Raw genomic sequence first — 23710 nt, 5'->3', positions numbered from 1 at the left:
GGCCAAGAGTGAGCTGCAGGGTGGCGCCCGCTGCTACAGTCCAGAGTTCAGAGTTACGGTAGCTTTGGGGGGACCTTATTTTCAGGGGAGTCTTATTTTCGGGGATGCCTTATATTTCGGCGAGAGGCAATACTGTAAGTAGGTCTTATTTGGGGGGCATGTCTTACTTTCTTCTGAAGTCTTCCATATTTACTGTCTAACAACATTCACATCCAAATGAGGTGAATGAAAATGCTCTCTTGGGTCAGGCATACCTTAGGCTGCCAAGTGGCATCCTTGCTTTTCAACACTTTCAATAGGTCTTGCGGAGCAGCTAGATTTCTGCTCCAAAGTAACGTGTCATTAGATCTCTCTACTGATGCGTCCAGGAGGCTGTGGTGGTGATGTGGAGTCAGTTCGGATTCAGCAAACCTCTTCACAAGAGAATGAACCACCATATCCTCCTGGGCCACCCTCACAATTGTTCTTATGTGTGAATCCATTGTTGCAGCCACGGTATCAATCCATCCTGTACATACTTCCTTTTTTCACTGCTTCTCAAATTTACCCGGCATGATGTCCTTCACCAGGAAGTGGACTATCCTGAAAACATGCCCAAATTTTGTGAGATAAAGTCTAGGTATTCTCAGCTCTAAAAGATTCTGACTGAACTTTTTCTGAGACAGAGTTGTTTGTTCTTTTGGCGGTCGGTGGTACTTTTTCACTAGCGCCATAATTCAAATGCAGGGATTCTTTTTCAGGCTTCCCTGTTCAATGTCCAGCTTTCACATGCATGTGTTGTTAGGTTCCATCGACTTGTTGCCCTCTTCAAGAGTGGTGCTGGAAAAAAATGGATATGTATCTGCAGAAAAATAAAGCACGACCGTTACCTTACTCCATGCACAAGAATAAACTCAAGGTGAATTACAGACCTCGAGGTTAAACCCCAAACAATCAGGGCCATCAATAAGGGAATTGGGACAAACCTCAGAACTCTGGCACAGGGACTACATAGGCTATTGGAAATAAGGAAGGACACAAATACAGAGGAAGTACAAATTGACAAGTAGGATATACTGAAGCTAAAACACCTGTGTACAACGAAAGAATTCACCAAGAGAATAATGAGAGAGCACACAGACTGGGAAAACATCTTTAGCAATGACACATCAGACAAAGTCCTTATTACTAAAATGGACAATACTTTGCTAGCCTACAATAAGACCAAAAAAATAGCCCATTGAGGAGGTGGGCAAAGGACCTGAACAGAAGTTCACAGGACAGAAATCTGAATGGCCAATAAACATATGAGAAAATGTTTCTGATTATTAGCCATAAGAGAAATGCAGATTAAAACAACTATGAGATAACATTTAACAACCTCAAAGATATCCCGATTCAAAAAATCATAAAGCAGCAAGTGCTCCAGGGGCTGTGGGGAGACAGGGGCTCTCATCCACTGCTGGTGGGCCTGTGGGTATGCGCAGCCATTATGGAAATCAAGCTACCAAATGACCCAGCCATCCCCCCTACTGGGCATATAACTAGAAGAGGTAAGAAACAGACCACGGCCAGACATCTATGTCCAATGGTCAACGCAGCACAGTTCACAATCACAAATTGTTGGAAACAACCTAAATTTCCATCAATGGATGAATGGATTAAAACACTCTGGTGCATACATATAATGGAGTACTATGCATTCATAAAAGGCAGTGATGAACGCATGAAGCACATCATCGCATGGGAAGAGTTGGAGGGAATGATGCTAAGCAAAGTAAGCCAAGCACAAAAGGACAAGTACAACATGAGTCCACTGAGTTAAGCTTAAAAAGCAAAAGGGGCATAGGAGAAAAGTTACTAAATGAATAAATTCCCAGGGCAAAGTCCAGGCACTCTGGCAGGGTCAGACCCAACCCAGGGATACATATGGCAGCCTACTAAAAAGGAGGGGAAATGAGGGGGGGGTGTTGGGTAGGGGAGGATTAAGGTACTAACCCACCCATAGGGAGGCAGGGTATTGTTTATGTCTCCACAGGAGGTTCGCCTAGACTTGAAGGCAATGTACAGCCTGGGGAGAGAGGTGCGTCTGCTCAGAACACATGGAAGCAAACTAAGAGGGAAGGAGAGAAAGAGAGAGAGAGAGAGAGAGAGAGAGAGAGAGAGAGAGAGAGAGAGAGAGAGAATCGCATCTTGGCCCACCAGCCACAAGGATGACATTCCTCCTCAGGGAAGCCCATATACAGATAGGACCATAGGGCCAGACCCACCACAAGACACAGTGTCTCCTCACTGACCCATAGTTCTATGGGGGAAAACACTGGAGACACAGTGCAGGAACTGTGCCTGGTGTGACTCCCCCACACTGGGCTGAAACATGAAGGGAGCACAACAGAGCAGCAAGGGGAGCAAAGCAAGGAAGCCCAGGAGGAATCCCCAAAATAGACTTTGGAGTCAGGGCTTGGCACCTCAATCAGACTCGATTGGAAATATTCATAAGGGTCAACAAGCAGACCTGGAACTATTTATAGGCTTTTTTTCATGTCTATCTAAGATAGATATGCCTATAAGAGAGGTAGGATAAACAATCCCGAGGAGAAAACAACAGGACCAAAGGTTCCAGAAGGACATAGGAGAGGGGGAGGTAGGGGAAAGGAAAGGGGGAGCCAACACACTCAGGGGCGAGGGAACAAGTGATCTAAAATCAGTGGCAAGGAGGGCGAAGAATGTCTGGTGGGGCTGATCAAGTGTAATGTAACCGAGAGAAAGTACTGAGAGCCCAAGGAAGGTCGAACATGGGAGCTGGACAGGAGTAAAGTAAAAGAAAATAGAAGAAAGAACTAGGAGGTAAAGGACATTTTTAAGGGTATAAATGCAGGCACGTACATATGCAAATATATTTATATATAAAATAAGGATATAGATTTATGTACATAGATTTATATGTCAAGCATTAAAGTAGCAGACAGACAATGGCCTCTATTCAAGTACTCCCTCAATGGAAGAACACTTTGTTCTAATACCCTCACATTCTGTGATCCTCACCTTCCCGACACAATCACTGAAGACAAAATGAGTGCATAAGCAAATGTGGTGAAGAAAGCTGATGGTACCTGGCTATTAAGAGATATAGTGTCTGGTAAACAAGTGGTAAACAAGTGGCCATATAGCTGGGAAGTAACAAAGCCCACATGGAAGAAGCAAATCAGCCTGTGTGATCACAAGGTGTTCACAAGATCAGTTATCAGGCATCAGAACACCCAAAACAAGCAATCATATCTATGCGCATGAGGGGGGCCGGAGTGGAGATCCAAAGTCCATCTGTAGACAATTGGACATCCCCTCACTGAAGGGTCACAAGGAAGGCATGAGCCAGCCAGGATCAGTATGGCACTGATGAAACATTCCTCTAGTCCAGTGGTTCTCAACCTTCTTAATGTGACGACCCTTTAATAGAGTCCCTCATGTTGTGGTGACACCCCAACCATAAAATTATTTTCGTTGTTTCTTCATAACTGTAATTTTGCTACTGTTATGAATCGGACGACTCCTGTAAAAGGGTCGTTTGACCCTCGAAGGGGTCATGACCCACAGGTTGAGAACCACTGCTCTAATTCTTTAATGCTTCACAGCTCAATTTCCACCACCACCTCCATCATGACCCTAGTTCTAGCTTACAAATCTGGCTAAACCAGATCATGTACACCAGTACAGATAAGAGCTCTCGAAACACAGAATCCAGGATAGATAAACCCCTCAGGAACAATAATGGGAGTAGCAATACCAGGGGCACAGGGGGAGAGTTGGGGGTGGAAGTAGAAAAGGGGAACCTGTTGCAATGATTGACATAACACACACACACACACACACACACACACGCACACACACACCTTACCCAGGGTGACGAACAACAGAAACATGTGTGAAGGGAGATAGATGGTATCATATATGAAAATAATAATAATCTATCAAGGGTTCATGAGGGTGGGTGGGTAGGTGGAGGAGGTAAAAAAGAGCGGCTGATCCCAAGGGCTCAAGTAGAAAGAAAATGTTTTGACAAGGATGATGGCAACATATGTACAAATGCACTTGACACAATGGATGTATGGATGTTATAAGAGCTGCAAAAGTCTAATAAAAAGATAAATTTAAAAAAAGAATAGTGTCTGGGGTCTTAAAGTCTTCTTTTCAAACAAGCATACATTAAATAAGGAGTCAACTAAGTCCATATGGAGGAAGTACAATAGCTTGTGTGATCTAAAGATTTAAATAATAGGATCCAAATCTAAAGGAGGGAATGGTACCAGAGCTTAAGTTGTGAACACCTGGTTTGCAGAAGGCTAGGGATGACAGCATGCATTTGCAGGGTTTACATATGGATTAAGCCTCTGGTTAATCCCCTCTGATCATAGTTGAAGGATGTGAAAAGCTCTATTAGACAGAGAGCACTGTAAAGTCAATTAGAGCAGACTTGTGGTTGTTATATGCCATTGAGTCAGCTCTTACCCCAGTAACCCTGGACACATCAGAAAGAAACATGGCAGGGTCCTACACCGTTCTCACAATTGTCCCGATGCCTGAGCCTATTGCTCTGTGTCAATCCATCTCATTGAGGGCTTTCCTCTTTTTTCTGCCCCTTCACTTTATGAAATACGATCTCCTTTTCCAGGGACTGGTCTCTCCAATGTGTCCAAAGTATGTAAGACGAAGTCTTTTCCACCCTTGCCTCTAAGGAGTATTCTGCCCTCACTTCTTCCAAGACAGATCAACTTGTTCTTTAAGCAGACCATGGTACACAGCAGACATAGGTATGTGAAAATGTCATATCTTATCATTTGATCTCCCTTTTGACCTACTTCAAAGCTGTTTCAGTTTGTGTGTTTGTTTTTTAAGTGAAGGGAAAATGCATGTGGATTAATCCCCTGGTGATATAGTCAATTTGGTTTCTGTGTATTTCATCTGGAGAAGTCGACTGGGTTAGGCAGGGTTCTCTAGAGAAATAAAACCAGGACACGTGTGAATATATATGGATAGGTTCATAAAGCACAAAGGAATATAACAGCTAATTAGTCCACGCAGCCATACAGATGGCTCAGTTCAACTCACTTCTGTGGAACAGTTAATATACTATAAACCCTTCAACTCACAAGGGATGCTGGGTCCAAGGTCAAGGAAGCAGACAGATAAGCCTTCCCTTAGGCAATGCAGGCAGAGTCCACCCACAGGCAGCAAGCAACAGCAAGCAGTCAGAAGCTCAGGAGCTTAGCGAAGCAGGCCTGCATGGGGTACAAAACTCAAGCAATGCAAGAAGACAGGTACGCATCAGCAGCTTGGCAACGCAGGTCTCGAAGGAGCCTCAAGCTCTAGCGACATGATCCATGGGTTGGCTTGGCCCACAGGTAGTGTAGCTCACAGGTTGAGACAGAGAACTAGCTAAAGCAGCAGCACACTAATCCGATCACCAAAGAGCAAGAGAGAGAGGGGGACAAGCCTTGCAAAGTCATTTATCCCTTTGCCTTCCAATCAAACTGTGACCTGACTAATCCCACATGTTCTTATTGGCCTGTTTGGCACAATAAACCTATCACAATCCCAAATACAGTCACCTGTTTTGTTTTTGAAAAAAGGTATGAATGGAAAAGTTGGTCTTGAAAAACTCTATCACATGATTTCCTGCTTCATTTCTATCATCACGACCACATTTTCTAACTACTGTTCCTTTCTCTTTGTTTCCAACTTTTACATTCTGATCACCAATAATTACCAATATATTTTAGTGGCATGTTTAATCAATTTCAGACTAATGACCTTGGTCAAATTTTTAATTTCTGCATCACTAACTTTTGAGGTTGATGCATAAATTTTAATAATAGTTGTAATGGCTGGATTTTCTTAAAGTCAGGTCGATATGATCCTATCAGAAAACAATACTTCAAAATAGATCTTGAAATGTCCTTTTTAAAGATAAATACAATGCCATTCCTTTGACTCTGTCCTTCTCAGCAGAGTAAACCATAGTATTTTCTGATTCAAAATGGCTTATACCAGTCAATTTCAGTTGACTAGTGCCTAGAATATGGATATTTATGTGTTCATCTCATTTTTAAAACTTTCCATTTTCACATATATTCCATGTTCCAACTATTAATTGATATATACATATCTTTCTTCTCATTTTGAGTTGTGTCTTATCAGCATATGAAAGTCTTAAAGACTTTACTTTGCAAAGACTTTTCACTCCATCCCCATCATTAGGGTTGACTGTACTTTGAGATGACAGGTCTTTCTCAGTCCTATTTTGAGTGCCTTTCTATCTGAGGGGCACTATCTCTGAAAATGTTCTGCTTCTATGCGCGAGATTGTCAGAATCTGTAAATACTTAATGCTCTGTCTAAGGTTTTCAGTGGTTAGCTCTTCTTCCTAGTGTTTTCTTATCCAGGAAGCTCCATTGAAACCTGTTCACTTTGGGCGCCCCAGCTGGCATTTAAAATACCGGTGACATAACTTCCATCATCACAGCAACCCACAAGCCACCACAGTGTCACAAATTGACAGATGAGTGTTCTAGGGGATTGAAAAGAAGAATGCAAGCAAAGAGAACAACAAATACAATAGGAAAATGAGCGTAGGGGTTTGAGGAAGAGCAGCACCAATGTGGCTAGCATCAAGTGAGTGAAAGGAGCGACATGTGAGATTGTGTCACAGAGGGGAACCAGGACCAGATCATAATGCTGACAACACTGAAGAGTTTTGATGTCAACCCAAGTTTGATGTGACTGATCATTTTAAAGATCACCAGCTGCCCTGTGGAGTAGAGTCTTTTGGGGTCACAGGAGTAGAGGAAGTAAGGCTCATTGGAGACCTAGTGCAATAATCCTTAGAGGAAGGAGGTGATGGGAAATAGGGGAGGGGCTGGAGGGGCAGGGAGTGTGATGAGAAATGGCTGGATGCTGGAGATTTTTTGAAGGCACAATCAATAGTTCTTGAAATAGTGGTAGCTGTAAGCATGCAGGTACATCTAGGAGGACATTCATGCTTTTGGCCTATATGGTTTGATTTGATAGGGTGGGTTTGGAGAGTGAAGGTGGAAATCGAGTATTCTGGTTTGGACGTATGTTGGAGATGCCTAAATATGCCGACACATCTAGTCATCAACTTAAATACATTATTTGGATCCATAGAACTAGAGAGGGTCACTGTGTGGGTGAGTGCGGATAGAGAAAGGTCTCAAGACTGAGCATTTTGGTCATGCCAATGGATAGAGTCTAAGAAGATGAGAAGGGGCTATGTTCTTATCAGTAAGTAAAAGGAAACCAGGAAGCAATAGCATCTCCCAATGTCATTAATTAAAATTGTAGTTTCAAGAATAAAGGAGTAATCAGTAATTTCTAATTTGACAAGAAGGTCTAAGAACTGGTCATTGATTTGGCATAACGGTGGTTCAAGTTTATTAGAATGGTCAGGACAATTAACTAGAATGTGTTCAAGAGAGAATAGGAGGTGGAAAAACAGGGTCATTAAATACAGGGTGCTGGCTCCTAGGTTTCCTGTAGCAAAGAGCAGTGCAATGGGAGGAGACAAGGCACCAGGTGGATAGATTCTAGCTGAAATTGGTATAGCTGAAATTGGTATAGCTGAGATGGTCCAGATGAAATGTACAGAATAAAATAAAGAGACGGTTGCAGGTAGGACCGTATACAACAGCAATACCATATGTATTCATGTATACGCCAGCACATTTTTTAATTTATTTTTTTGTCCAGCACATTTTTAATGAAGTTTTTGTAGTAAAATTAGGTGCTTCTGCTGATATGTGGGTTGGCTTATACTCGAGTATATAGGGTAATAGAGTCCTTTTCCTCAAAGGATGGATTAAAATGGATTGGCCAGGTTGGAAGAGAGGGAAAAAATCATGACTGAGACAGTAAGAGAGGAAGGGTCACAACACACAAAAAAACCCAAAAACCCCAAGTATTCTGCTATGCATGCCAGCTATTTCAGGTCGGCCAGGTAAAAGTGAACTTTGGATTTAGATGTCAAGAAGTCCTTGATGAAGTAGGGCAGGGGCCATTTCAGTGGGGGAGTGAGGTTGCGTCTTATGTTGAGGAATAGATGGGAGGCGAGGAATAGAAGGAAGTGCGGATTTTTCTCTTAGAAGCTTGATTTTGAAAGGAAAGCGAGAAAGCTGCTACAAGAAGACAGCTGAAGGAAATTTTTATTTTTTAGAAAACGCGATTGAATCATAAACATCCGGTGAGATGAAGTAGCGGGTGGAAGTCTGGGAGTAAAATGAGAGAATGGGTGAAGAGTTTCACAGGATGAAGGCTGGGCGTTTAAGTACAGGGTGAGGGATTCACCTTGAGGAGAGACAACTTTTCCTTTGAGAGTGGGGAGAAGGAATCAAGGATGGAGAGAAATGAAGCTAATTGTACAAGTGGAAGTAAGGGAGGAGAGAAGTAAGGGAGTTCTTACCTGATGGCCTGTGTGCTCTCTGAAATAAGAGGCAGGATGCATTGGTACGGGTGGGGAGCAGTGAGTTTTATTTATTTTTTAATGCTGTACTGAGAACCTCGTGGGCACTATCCCAGGACATTTAAAGATCCCATTGTCTACCTAACATTTTGGTGTGTGTTTCTAGGTTCCAACAAATCTCCCAACTACCATCCAACCAGTCATCTTCCTTCCCTCCATCAATCCCTTCTCAAATCCCACCTACAGCCTCAGGGAAGCTTCCTGTCCAGAGTGAGTTATGGATGGAATCTCTGTTTTCTCTCTCTGGCACGAGCTTTCCCCCAGGCGGGCTGTGCTGAGCCCACCACAAGTAAAATGTGGAAAATAGAAAAAGCAGATAAACAAGGGAAGTAACTCCTTCGTCGCAGAAAATGCTGAAGCACGACCAAAATACTCCTGTAAAGATGTCGTAGGGGAAGTTCGATTTTGGGTGGGTTCCTGGAAGTAGGACCTTCAGTATTGGTGGGTTCCTGGAAGTAAACTTTGACATGATTGATTTCTCATTTTATAAAAGAACGCCTCTGCCGCCTGGCAGCTTGGAGTGTTGATCTGAGGGCAAAGTATGAGGCGGGTGAATGGGGAATTTCCTTCCGCTCCTTTTTGCTGTCATCTCCTTTCCTGAGATGGTTACTCTTGTCCCAGGTCTTCCTTGATGACGCTGTGCTTTCTGCTTGTCTGGGATCCCTCCTCTCTACTCCACTTCTCTGGATAAGTCCCTCTGTCATCTAATCTGACCTCTACCCTTCCCTTGCCAACTTGAAAGATGACCTTTCTGATTCCCTAGACAGCTGACTGGACGGATTTACCTATTATCCCTTCTGGTAGGGGCAAGCACGGGGCTACGTGGCTGTAAGAACGACACCAAGCAAGAGTGCTGGTCTTCTGGCCTTGCTCACACTGAAACGAGCAGTGTGAGTTCAACCATCCTGCTAAAGCCAGTGTGAGATTTATCCCGCAAGGATGAATATAATTCGGAGAAAAAGAAAATGAAGTTGTCCATCCCACCATGTACAGTGTATCTGCAGCAGACTCTGGTCCTCTGAAGAAAAAAGATAAGATCTTTATGCCTGACAACAATAGCAACATTCATTTTTTAAAGGCTATTTGTAGAGGTTGTGTTGCTGTGCTGAGGTCAGAGCCATATCCTGGAGCCTTTGCTTCAGAACATCCTGGTAACTATGCAGGGTTTTCATTCAAAGTTCATAATAGACACTTAGTCATTGTCACCCTCGCCCACACTACAGTGTCGTTTCCAGATGCCTCCTTCCAGATACAACTAACAGACTAACACATCACCCTCTTTCCTGCCCTTCCTCTGCTGAGACTGTGGGGAAGGTGGTCCTTGTCTAAGTTTTGGGTTTTTTTTACATCAATTGTGTAAAGAACATTTGTACATTTATTGCCCTCATCATTCTCAAAACATTTGCTCTCTACCTAAGCCCCTGGCATCAGCTCCTCATTTTTCCCCTCCCTCCCCACTCCCCCATCCCTCATGAACCCTTGATAATTTATAACATTACTTTGTCCAACTTCTCCTTTCACCCACTTTTCTGTTGTCCGTCCCCCAGGGACAAGGTCACATGTAGATCCTTGTAATCGGTTTCCCCTTTCCAACCCACCCTCCTTCTACCCTCCCAGTATTGCCACTCACACCACTGGTCGTGAAGGGATCTTCTGCCCTGGATACTCTGTGTTTCCAGTTCCTATCTGTACCAGTGTACATCCTCTGGGCTAGCCAGACTTGCAAGGTAGAATTGGGATCATGATAGTGGCGGGGAAGCATTTAGGAACTAGAGGAAAGTTGTATATTTCATCGTTGCTACATCGCACCTGACTGACTCGTCTCCTCCCCGAGACCCCTCTGCAAGGGAATCTCCAGTGGCCTATAAATGGGCCTTGGGTCTCCACTCTGCACTTCCTGCCTCATTCACTGTGGTAAGATTATTTGTTCTGATGATGCCTGATACCTGATCCCTTCGACACCTCATTATCGCACAGGCTGGTGCGCTTCTTCCATGCGGGCTTTGTTGCTTCTGAGCGAGATAGCCGCTTGTTTAATGGGGTTCTTGTGCCAAGGGAACACCAGCACTGTGGCTGGATCTTTGTATAACTAAGAGAGCAAGTTAGAATGAAAAAGTCTAGGAGACCTGATAGGCAAATGTAATGCATGACTCTAGACTGGATCCTGAATTGGGACAAACAAGAGTTTGTGTGTGTGTGTGTGTGTGTATCATCTTAACAAACAAGAGTTATAAAAGATAGTTTGGGACAATTGAGAACATTTGAATATAGATTGTTATTCTGTCCTTACTGCTCCGAGCATGCGTTGTGAACCAGCAGCAGCAGCAGCACTTAAGAACTTGTTAGATACACAGAATTCCAGTCTCATTCCCCAGGTGATTTAGATGCACTCTGAAAGGCTGAGAAGCACTCTATTTTATAATTGAATTATGTCACATTTCTAATATGTGATGACGGTATAGCAGGAGAACACGTGTGTGCGCGTGCCTACGGGTGTGCATACAAATGTACACATGCCTTCCAAGTGGAAGAATCCAGAAGCATGTCTGCAACACCACTGAGCTTCCAGGAGACTGGGCTCCAGACTCATCCTTAGCCCCATCTATTGTTCTGCTAGAGCCACGCGAGCCACGAGACTGGGCCGCACCAGGAAGAAGGAGAACACATGACTTAGACCAATTCTGCTAGAAGAGATCCTGGAGTCCTGATGCTCCCAAGAGATTCATTCTCACTATGAGCAACAAAGCAACGAGGTTGGGAGTTCGGGTGTGTCTTCTAATTTGGTGGAGATATTTCCTGCACCCCTTACATGATGACACAGTGTAAAACTCCCTCCTTCATATGCTGTTATTCCCTTGGGTTTTCCCCCACGCTGTAGGGAGGCTGAACACACCCTTAAACGTTATGTCTTGGTGGCAGAAGGAAAGTGAGACCTGCCCCGTTTTCACACACCTCGGTGGCGGAGGCCTTTGCAGGGGGGCAGCATCCGTCAAGGGAGTGGAAGTCCCTTGTTTCCAGGCTGCCTTTTCCAGAAGGGAGAGCCACGCTGCTGCCACCTGTGGGTCTTCTATGAGTGCCACTGTCTCCTCTGTAGCTCTGGGAATTGTGGTGACGTTTCTGAATTCCGAGATCTCTTCCCTCGATGCCAAGTCATCAAATGGGAGGTAAAGAGAATGAACTACTCCCAAGCTCCAAGTTCCCGCAGCTCTAGAGGCTCCTGATGAGTGGCGGGACACTGATTTCCAGTGAAGGCCAGCGTCAACCAAAAAGACCTGGGAAAGGATCTCCTCCCACTCTTGTTTCCAAATTCCATTCCGGTTTGGAACTTATTTGAATAATTTTCTTTGCAAAACATAAAAAGGTAGACGCATTTAGCCTCTTTCTGCTAACAGTAGGCAAAGATAAGCATCTCTCCCCAAAGGTACAGGATTATGTTGCCCTTCTGGAATCCTGGTAGCCAGTTCAAGTTGTTTTTGAAGCTCAGTGCTACCCGGAGGCCTAAGCCAAGGGAACCAGACATTCCAGATTGACTCAAATAATTCCATTTTTTAAATGTAATGTTCTGGCACCTCTGTGATTTCCATATTTGTTCCAGTTTTCATCACACCCTGTGATACTGAATGGCAAGATCAAGGACAACAACAACGGCATTTAAAAAAATGTTTCTTTGAATAACCCAGCTGCTTTCCTACCCTGTGGCTGTCAGGTATCGATTATAGTTTGTCAGGAATCAAAGGGAAGCAAAATTTCAATTCTCTTTCAACAAATATAAAGAGGGGGAAATTGTTCTGTGATTTTTTTTTTGTTGGGGCAGAGGTTGGGGGTGGTGAGGAAGGAAATTCTCAATGGAAACTATGGATCTCTGATGAAATTTTCCTTTTTGCATGGTATCTTAGATCTATTAAAAGCCAAAATAAAACCTTGTCACCCCCACCCCACCCCCACTCACTGTGTGTCCATCACATCCAAGTATTTGGGAGGAGAAAAACTACATTAGTAACTGTTGAACCACATGACTCTGAAAAACTTAGTAACTTGGCTTTGAAGGCACACTCCTGGAGACCTTAAGATAGGAAGGTCAAACCCTTTCTGTTTTCTTTGGAAACATTTGCAGCTCAGAGCTGGCCGTCAGTCCTCTATTCCATGTAGCAGAGCTGTGTTTGCTGGCTCCACAGAGCAAGAGTTTACAACCAGAATGGAAAACAGCTCTCCTGTGCTACGTCTAGTCTGTGCAGGCCAGACTTTATCAGTTTTAATTGCCCTCTGCCAAGCAGGCTTGTTTGAGTTCTTCCATAAAATACACTTGACAAATGGACTTATCAAGACCATTATGTCTCGAAGAACTTAAATTAGTCCCAGATGATTTTTCTTTTCAGTTAAAAAAATAAATTTAAATAAAATGTGAATGTAAACATGTTTTCAACTGAGAGTTCCTTGTCAGCCACTGAAGTATGTTCTGGGACTAAGAGCTGTATTTATTGTTGGCATTTATGACTTTTGTGTGTTTGGGAAACAAACAAGATCTCAGGTGGCTGCATCTACTTTTTATATTTATGATTCTTTTGTATTTGTTGGAAACTAACAAGCTCTCAATTTTCTATCTGTAAAATAAAATCAGAACAGCTGTAAGGATTGTAGGATGCTTAGATAAAAAACAGACAAGGAATATACAATAGCACCTGGCACCTTGCAAGTGTTCAATACACGTTGTAACTTAATTTCTGTAGTTCTGGAATAGGTGTACGCAGACTCGGGAAGGGTAATTGAAGTATATGAATGCCTGTCGGTTTAGTGATTACTGGGCTTTCTACTCCCATAAACAGGGGGTCACTATGAGTCAGCATTGACTGGATGGCAGTGAGTTTGGTTTTATTGGTGTTCAAAGTAACATTTATGTTCCACTGTAAAATGAGGGGTGTCAATAGCAATTCAGAGCTAATTTTTTATATATAATCATTTTATTGGGTGCTCATACAACTCTTATTTTCTCAGTTCATTTACTTACAATGTGAGCTCTTCCAGGCCTGTGTCTTCAGGACCCATGCTTGACCACTTCTGTTCATGCGCCCAACTCACCAGGTGAACAGAACCATTTATTGTTCCCTTTCTTCATGCCACACCTTCTTGTATCATGTTTCTCCTGTCTAGAAAATTTCTTCCCCATATCCCTATATTAAGGATCCCTAGTTACAAATTGGGCTGGTAACTACAAGGTCTGCAGTTCCAAACCACCAACTGCACCAGGGGAGAAAGATGAGGCTTTCTACGCCCACGAGGGTTTCTTACAGGCTCAGAAACCCACAGAGGCAGTTCTACGGTAACCGGCAGGGCTGTAATGCATCAGAATGGACTCAGTGGGCCTGAGTTTCGAGTGGCATGAGGGGGTGCAATAGTTCAGCGCTGCGTTGCTAACAGAGGTGAGTGGGTCAAGCCTACCGGTGGTGCCATGGGAGGACAATGTGATGACCCAGTGCCAAGATGACAGCTGGAAATCCTATGGGACAGTGCTGTTCTGTCCTACAGGTTCACTATGAGGGAAATCAACTTGACAGGGTACAGAGGTAACATTCTTTTGTTGTGCTTCATTGTCTTTTCAGGCCCAGTTCAAGCAAATCCATCTTCACGTCTACCACTTCAAAACTAATCTCTCTCTCATCGCCAATGTATGACACTGATTGATTGAGTTTTTAAATTCAGCCAAATGATAGATCTATAACATCAGGATGGTGCATACTCTTTAGAAAAATCGCCCATATGAAGTCAAGTGGGCAGCATTTGCCCAGGAATAAAGCTCAGAAGGCAGAAAGGGATAGGAGAAAAGGCATACGTGGAAATGGTAAACACAGAGGAAGTAGGAAGAATGATGTGACATTGTAAGGGTTGCAATCAATGTCACAGTCCAGCATGTATATGAATTATGAATGGAAAGCAAATTCGATTGGTAAACTTCCCTCCAAGTTACAATAAAAGGTTAAAAACATTACATTTAAAATTCAGGATAGGGTTAGATTTAAATAACTGTAAAGATTGTGCAGAGTTTCAGAGGAATAAGCCTTACCTAGTTGTTCCTACTCATCCCTTCAGTTACTGTGCGACATCTGCCACAAATAAGAATCCAACATGGGTCTGGGCAGTAAGCACTTCAATTGTGGCTGACTCTAAACTGCCGACTCTCTGGCTCCCAGCTTGCTCATCTCTGAACATTTACAAAGTTGGCGCCCACCACTGGGCACCAATGGGATCCGAAAGCAATATTTGGTGCATGACAGATTACAGTTATTTCCTTTGTTACTTAATTGCTTCCCTCAAGAAGAAAACCTTAGCTTTTCCTCTCTCTTGATTTCTTTCAAGAGAACCCTTTATTAAAGCAGGACATACACACAGAGAATTGTGAGCATGAGTGTAACACATTCACGCGACTTTCACCGAAATAAATGGAACATTTCTTGTATCCCAGAAGCCTCGCTGCACCACGGCCAGTCATCATCTCCCCTCTCTCCACTTCCTACATCACCCGCCTTTATCTTAGTAAAAGGGCACGGTTTCATAACTCACAGTTTTCATAGTCCACTTTTACCTTGTTATCACGTCCATGCAGAGTGGCTCAAGCATACCTATTTTTAAAATCACCGCTTGTTTAAAAAAAGTAAAATGCAGCAGATTTTCCCATAGCCAAACAATGTCCATTGTCTTTGTGGTTTATATAGCTTTGGGTGAAGGTCCAATTTATAGTTGGGTGTACCCACTCTGGACGAAAGGCCAGTCCTCGTTCTGACATCAGCTGGCCACGGTAGGAAGTAGACCAGAAACCATTTTGGTGTCTGTTCCCTTAGAAACTCCTGGAACAAAATAAGGTTTGCCAAATGGAAATGTACAAACCACTGGGAAATGGATGTTATTTTTAAGCTTCTGAGAGGCTATCGCAAATAACTGGGAGGAGAGTGGAAAGAATTCAAAAATTAGGTGACCTTTTAACAGGCAGAGCCCGGCAGGGTCAGCAAGTGTCTGGAGAGTGTTGAAACTGAGGAAAAGATGCTCCGGGCCTACAGAGCAAGGAGCTGGCCTGGCCTGAACCCGCCATGAGCTGGCCCGCAGGAAGGAAGGGGTCCTGCGGAGGCGGACGAGGGAAGTCCTCATTCTAAAGGAGGGGCAGCTGGGGCCTGTCTGCTGCAGGAAGGAGGGTTTGAAGTGCTGCCCTCAGAAAGCTTGGCCTTCGCCACTCTTAGAACAAATCCCCCCCCGTGGGAATGCCTTCTAGGGGAAGTTCACGGGGGACTGTCCGTCTGAAGAAAGGCTCAAGCCAGGCATCAGGGGAAGGGCCGCCCTTCTCCTGGGGTCAGAGCTTCCAGAAAACCGGTGTCTGTCCTTCTGAAGCTGTCTCACTGGGGACTTCTAATTCTCCATTTGGGCCAAGTACTGACCGCTGCCTTGCAGAATCACGGCAATTACACAAAACTGCCGGCTTTGTTGTGTGTCTTTAAACTAAGCTTGTTAATGCTGAGAGTTGTTCCGTCTAGTTTTCCCCACTTGTTCCCCAGCACTGAGAAACGAAGCTCAATTAGAGGGGGATTTTGTGTCACAAATACTTTCAAAAAGGGGAGGTTGGCCTCGGCCACAGATGATCAGGTGAGCTTAAGCAGAGGGAGAGGCCAAGAGTTGGCTGTTCCTGCTTGTTTCGGGGGTTACGGTCACAACGCCGAGCATAGGAGGGACCTGCAACTTAATCTCTAGTGCTCTTGTATCCGTACAGTTAGTAAGGAGGGTTTCATGCCCTTGACGAAACAGACTAACAAGGGAGTGTCAAGACCCGGAAAATATGTCCTGGACGTCTCGACTCATCCTTGGATGTGAGCCATTTGCCACTCGCTCATTCTGCCGCCACCACTTTCAGTGGAAGAGATGGACAGGAGATGCCCCAAAGGAGCCGCTGCCGAGCAGACTCTCCCTCCTGGTGACCCCCGAGTGTCAGAGGAGACTGTGCTTCGAAAGAACTCCAAGGGCTGGGTCCACAGAGGTGGCTCGCCAAAGCTTCTCTGGGTGGACTTGACCCTCCTGACTGGCAGCGCCCAGGGAGATCAAGAGAAGGAGGTTTACGCAGGTGGGTACAGAGAGGTTTGGAGTGTCTGGTAGCTTCTGCTTACCGTATATCTGGAATGTGGAGGAGAAGAAAACCCAAAACATTGCACCATTCTCTCCCAAAGGGGTACAAGGAGACATTTCAAAAGGGACAAATCATATCAAGGCAGAAATTCCACGAGTTGTGTAGCTTTTCCTTCACTTAGCCCAGGTTCTTCTCCTTTCATCCTCTGGTGTTTTTGTTGTTGTTGTTGTTTTATGTTAAAGAGAGAACCATATTCCCCCCAAATGATACACTGGGACTTGTTCCTAAAAGAATGAAATGGAATGTGAGACATCAGTTTTCTAAAGGCTATCAGACACTTATCTTCATGGGGAGTTGTTTCCAGGCCGGCTTGCAGTCGTCCTTCTCAGCACCTTTCTCACTGACGGAACACTCCGCTTCTGCTTCCAACCTCCATCTTCATAGAGACTTAGTCCTTGCTCTTCCCCCAAGGCCTGGACCTTCCCACGCAGACACAAAGGATGACCATGCCGCTTCACCAAACTATTTGCCTTCTACCCTAGCTCTCTTCCATCAGCAGAACCGAAAAGAACAGAAGTTTCCACGTTTCTGTCACCCTCGAGCACATACCAAACCCTTAGTAGGGGTTCCTGTGCTTCCCTAATAAACAAATGCTGACAAGTCTGGCAAATCGTGCAGGGCTAGTTTACCCACGTGACCTATGTTGTCGTAAGGTGCCGTCAGATGACTGTGACTCACACTGACTCCATGAACAGCCGAACCAAACACTGCCCTGTCCTAGGCTACCCTCACCGTCATCCCTAGGTTGGAGCCTGGTTGCACCCACTGTGCTGATCTAGCTCCGTGAGAGTCTTCCTCTTATTTCCTGATCGTGTATTCCATCAAGTGTGATGTCCTTCTCCAGGAACTGGTCCCTCCTGATAACATGCTCAGAGGAGGTAAGACCAAGTCTCACCATCCTCGCTTCTAAGGAGTGTTCTGGATGTCCTACATCCACGGCAGATTTGTACCTTCTTCCGGCGTTCAGTCGGAGAGTCCAGATTCTTTACTAACACGTGATTTCAACGTATCAATTCTTCTCTCGTCTTTTGCATGCATTGGGGGCAATTGAAAACACCATGGCTTGGGGCAGGAGCACCTTAGTCCTCAAAGTCACATTTCTGCTTTTGAACATTTTAAAGAGGTCTTTGGTAGAAGATTTGCCAAATGCTTCATTGCTGCTTCCATAGCCATGGGCTGTAGATTCAAGTAAAATGAAATCCTTGACAATGCCACCTTTTCATGATGTTATTTCTTGGTCTAGTTGTATGTATTTTTGCTTTCTTCACATTAAGCTGTAATTCACACTGAAAGCTGTCGCCTTTGATCTTTATCAGCAGGTGCTGGAAGTCCTCTTAGCTTTTGGCAAACAAGGTTGTGTCACTTGTACACAGCACTTTGTTAATGAGCCTTCCTCCGATCCTGTTGCCACATTCGTCTCCATGTAGGATTTGGGGCTCCTTGGATTTGGGGCTCAGCATATGGATCCAGTAAGTGTAGCGAAAGTATACAACCCAGATGCACTCCTTTCCTGATTTCAAACCACACACTATCCTCTGGTGCTTTCAGAAGAACATACTCCTCTTGGTCTAGATGCAGGTTCTGCAGGAGTACAACTAAGTGTTCTGGAATTCCCAATCTTTCCAATGTTATCCATAGTTCTTTATAATCCGCACTGTCAAATGATTTTCATGGTCAATAAAACACAGGTAAACATCTTTCTAGTATTCTTTGTCTTTAGTCAAAATCCTTCTGGTGTTGGCAGTGCTATCCCCTGTTTAATGTCTTCTTCTGAATTTGGCTTGACTTTGTGGCAGAAACCCCTAATATATTGCTATAGCTATTTTGGAACCATCTTCAGCAAGATTTTACTTTCATGTGATAATAATGAGATTGCTTGATAATTTCTACATTCTGTCACCTTTTGAGGAAGTTAGTTTATTGTGCCAACCTGGCTGATAAATACATTTGGGGCTAATTGAAGGGCAGAGAGATAAATGGCTCAGTGAGCCTCGCCTTTCTAGTTCTCGAGTCTCTTGCTTTCTGATGGCCAGACCAGGGTGCAGCTGCGTTAGCCAGTTCCCTGCTTTAGTTGGCAAGGCCACTTCCTGCAAGACATCCCTGAGGAGAAGCTGCATGGACCTACTTAGATGCAGCCCTGGGTGCTGGAGCAGTCGCGTGGAGACCCCTGCCAGCACTGAGATATTTACGCATTCACTGATTCAGCTTTCCTTCTGCAGTCGGCATCATTGTATCTGTTTTGTGAGATGGAGGACTTTGTGGATTGGTGTTGAACATATGGGATAATGGGTTAATGTTGGATGGACTTGTGGGCTTGGGCAGCACTGGGTTGGGATGTTTTCTTGATGCACACTTAACCTTTATATAAAACCCTCTCTTATACATGAGTTTCTGTGGATTTGTTTCTCTAAAGTACCCAGACTAGCACACCTTTCTTTAGAATTGGCACAAATACAGATTTCTACCAGTGGGTTGGCCAAGTAGCTGGCTTCTAGATTTCTTGGTAGAGATGAGTGCCTCCAGCCGCATCAGTGTTCTGAAACATTTCGATTGGCATTCCCTCAATTACTGAAGATTAGTTTTTCACCAGTGCCTTCATTGCCACTTGGACTTCTTCAGTAGCATTAGTACTTGATCCTATGCCAGCTCTTGAAATGGTTGGATATGGATCAATTCTACGGGGTACAGGGACTCTGTATTTCTTCCATTTTCTTTTGGTGTAATTCCTTCAATTTTCATTCAAAATTTTGCTTATAATGGAAAATCAAACTCAGTGCCAAAGAGCCAATTCTGACATAGCAACCCTATGCTACACCACAAGGTTCCTTAATTTTGCTCATTGTTATGTTGTTAGGTGCTGTCGAGTCGTTTCCCACTCATATCGACCCCACGTAACAGAATGAACCTCTGCCCAGTCCTGTGCCATGCTCACGATTGTTACCAGATCTGGGCCCATTGTTGCAGCCATTGGCAATACATCTCTATAGTCCAGATTCTCAGATGATTTGCTCAGCATACAGATTGAATACACATGGTGAAAAGCACAACTCTGCCACACCCCCTTCCCGATTTTGAACCATGTAATAATCCCTTGTTCCCTTGTCCACGAGCCTCTTGGTCCATGCATGGGTTCTGCAGGAGCACAATGAAGTGTTCTGGAATTGACATTCTTCGTAAGGTTAACCATAGTTTGTTATGATCCACACAGCTGAATGCCTATACACAGTCAATAAAACACAAGTCAGAGAACCCTGAAGTATTGTAATTGGAGGGTTGGATTTTTTTTTCCTTTAATTTTTTTTTACCTTGAGAAATGCTGAGCACTTTTTCCCTTTTCCTTTTCTAACTTCAGGTCTTTGTACATTTCATTATAATATTTTACCTTATGTTTGAGCTCCCGTTTGAAAATGTCTTTTCAGCGCATTCAGTCCATTATTTCTCCATTTGCTTTAGGACTCTCTGTTCAAGAGCAAGAGTCGGGGGCTTTTCTGACATCCACTTTGGTGTTTTCTTTCATGCTTGTCTTTTTGATGACTTTTAAATTTAAGTATGATGTTCTTGATGGCAATCCCCCCATTTGTCAGGTCTTCTTTCATTTCATGTTGTTGAGATAGTCTCTTGGTTCAGGTGGGATATACCAAAAAATTGTATTTTGGCCCTCATGAATTTGTTTTCACTTTCTTCAGTTTCAACCTAAATTTACATAGAGGCCATTGACAGTCTGTTCCGTAGTGAGCCCCTGGCTTGGTTCTGGCTGAGGATAGTGAACTTCACCATCCTTTCCTCCTACAGATGTTGTCCATTTAATTCCTGTGCGTTCTCCTGAAGTCCACATGTATCATTCCTATTTATATTGCTGAAAAAAGTATTTGGAATGAATGTAGTTGGTTTTGCCAAATCTTATCATGCCATCTCCCCCTTCATTTCTATCACCCAGGCCATATTTTCCAACTACCAATTCTTTTTGTTTCAGCAATTATCAACCTACCCTAATTATGTATTTGATCAATTGTAGACTGAAAAATAAGAAATCTTCTATTTTTCATCACTGGCTTCAGGGGTTGGTGAGTAAATCTGAAGAATAGTCATGTGAACTGGTTTTCCTTGTATGTGTGTGGCTGCTACTTTGTCACTGACAGCGTTGTACTTCAAGATCATCAATGCGACACCGCTCCTTTAGAATTTTCATTCTTGGTATATCGTAAACCATGTGATTGTCAGCCCCCAAATGGCCAATACCAATCCACTTCAGCTTACTAACGTCTAGAATAGATCTTCATGCACTCTAGATTTTTAGATTCATATTTCATACATGTTCAAATTATGACACCTATTTGCAACTCTTCTCATTTTCAGTCACGTGGCATCAACAGAGGTCTTGAAAGGTTTTCTCTGACTCCTTCATTAAGGTAGTCTCACTCTGAGGCAACGAGTCTCCCAGTCACATGGAGAATGGCGGCCAATCAAAGGGGTTCTTCTTCCAGCATGACGTCAGATAATGTTGTCCTGGGATTCCTACACTCTTCAGTGGTTCCTTCTTGTGGTTTGTCTTAGCCTGGAAGCTGTACTGAAACCATCTATGTGATATACCGGTGGCGCACCTTAAATCACCACAAACAAACACAACAAACTCACTGCTGTGGAGATGCCACTGTCTTACAGTGACTTCACAGGAGAGGGGAGAATTGCCCTTGTGAGTTTCCCAGACTGTTCACAGGAGCCGTGAGAGGCTGGTGGTTTCAAAGTATCGCATTTGAGGGACTCAGACCAACACACACCACCCAACAACGTGCAAATCTCCACTGACAAATGGGTGGTGGCTGAGTATGATGCACATTCGCCAGGAAACACCGAGATGCCCATAAGTAGAAATGTCCTCCAAGGGATTCTTGAAGGAGCTGTTACGGCATAACTTTTTTAAAAAATTATTTTATTAGGGGCTCATACAACTCTTATCACAATACATACATACTTCAATTATGTAAAGCACATTTGTACATTCATAGCCCTCATCATTCTCAAAACATTTGCTCTCCACTTAAGCCCTTGGCATCAGTTCCTCATTTTTGCCCTCCTTCCCCGCTCTGTCCTCCCTCATGAACCCTTGATACTTTATAAATTATTATTTTGTCATATATTGCACTGTCCGACGTCTCCCTCCACCCACTTTTCTGTTGTCCGTCCCCCAGGGAGGAGGTTATACGTAGATCCTTGTAATTGGTTCCCTCTTTCCAACCCACCCTCCCTCCAGCCTCCTAGTATCACCACTCACACCACTGGTCCTGAAGGGATCATCTGCCCTGGAGTCCCTGTGTTTCCAGTTCCTATCTGTACCAGTGTACATCCTCTGGTTTAGCCAGATTTGTAAGGTACAATTTTGATCACGACAGTGGATGGGGGGGACGACATTTAGGAACTAGAGGAAAGTTGTATGGTTCATCATTGCTACATCACACCCTGACTGGCTCATCTCCTCCCTGAGACCCCTCTGTAAGGGGATGTCCAGTGGCCTACAAATGGGCTTTGGGTCTCCACTCCACAATACCCCGCTCATTCACAATTATACGATTTTTTGTTCTGATGATGCCTGATACCTGATCCCTTTGACACCTCGTGATCCCAGAAGCTGGTGTGCTTCTTCCATGTGAATTTTGTTGCTTCTGAGCTAGATGGCTGCTTGTTTATATTCAAGCCTTTAAGACCCAGATGCTATATCTTTTGATAGCCAGGCACCATCAGCTTTCTCCACCCCATTTGCTTATGCACACATTTGTCTTCAGCAATTGTATCAGGGAAGTCAGCACACAATGATATGATTTTTTTTTGTTCTTTGATAACTGGTGACATAACGTTTGTGAAGTCTTCATCTGGGAAACACACGGAGGCGGTTCTCCTTGGCTTTTCAGATTACTGTGCGTGGTCATCGAGTCATGGCAGCGAGTTTGAGTGTTTTTTCTTGTTATTGTTGCTGTGGCAATGTCAGGGAAGCATACTGCTACCCCCAAGGTTGGTGGTTCAAAGCTGCTTTGGGGGCAGGGAAGAAGAGGCTATCAGCCCCTGTAATGATTACAGCCTCAAAAGCCCTCTATATGGTGGGTGTGAGTTGTAATCAACTTTATGACTGGGGGTTGGTTTGGGATGAAGGGATTATTTATGAGCTTTAAAAAATTACTGTTACAATAGTTAGTGAAAAGGTAGGATGAAAAGTTATAAGTTTATAATATGACCACAAATGATTAACGTTATAGCTCAGAATATCTGTTGCAGAGAGAAGAAAAGCAGAGAGACTAGAGGAGAATGTATCCACATAAATAGCGACTGAGCATGGCAGCAGCGGGAGCTGGGGGATTAGTTCTCTTTTGCTCACTTCCCACGTTTTAAATGAGTATGTCCTACTTTCAGACTTGAATAACCAGTCAGCAGAAACAATAAACAACAGGCTCTGTAGCTGGACCACCCTGAGTGTCAGGGGCCCCTTGCAGGCACAGTCTGAGCCGGGACCCCAGGCAGCCTCCGGACAGATGAAGGACCCCACTTGGGTGGGAGCCATCAAAGAGGATCCTGTTTCGTCTCTGAGCAGAGGTGATGTCACCCCAGGGGAACCAGAAAGTGCTGATTAATCCTGAAGTCAGGACTAATCTCTGTAAAGAACTCGATCAGGGTGAGACCAGATGTGATTCCAATCTCAGATGCCCTATGCTTGGGGTCAGAGCCTGGTCCTGCTGGTGGCTGTCTTTGGGTGTGGACAGCGGCGCCGAAGCACCAACATGATGCAGGCCACCTGCTCACTGCTTCGATCACTGCCTCTCTCAGGGCATCGGGTTTGCTCTGAACTGCCCTGTGGCTGCTGCCTGGACTATTGCTGCTCTTGAAGATGGCTATCACTCCAGGGGTGAGATAATTGTTTGGCCAAGACCTGGTCTAGTACCAGAGCCAAAAAGGGTAAATTAGCTTCTGGATACTAATTAGGAGACACAATTAGTATTCTTCTTTTGAAAATATAGAGTTTTACAGTTGCCTGTTTGAAATCTATGGTAC

The 23710-nt window shown here is 44.1% G+C and overlaps 1 long non-coding RNA gene across 1 annotated transcript in view; it reads left to right on the top strand.

Moving 5' to 3' along the window:
• The window catches only part of LOC142439018 (uncharacterized), a 61133-nt gene that overhangs the window by 1285 nt on the left and 36138 nt on the right, over positions 1–23710 (top strand). The window contains exon 2 of the long non-coding RNA XR_012782831.1: positions 4649–4787. This is a non-coding gene — a long non-coding RNA (uncharacterized LOC142439018). The remainder of the gene's footprint in view (positions 1–4648; positions 4788–23710) is intronic.

This window comes from Tenrec ecaudatus, chromosome 2, assembly GCF_050624435.1.
Source record: "Tenrec ecaudatus isolate mTenEca1 chromosome 2, mTenEca1.hap1, whole genome shotgun sequence".
Lineage (NCBI taxonomy): Eukaryota > Metazoa > Chordata > Mammalia > Afrosoricida > Tenrecidae > Tenrec > Tenrec ecaudatus.
This window is presented reverse-complemented; position numbering and strand designations above follow the sequence as displayed.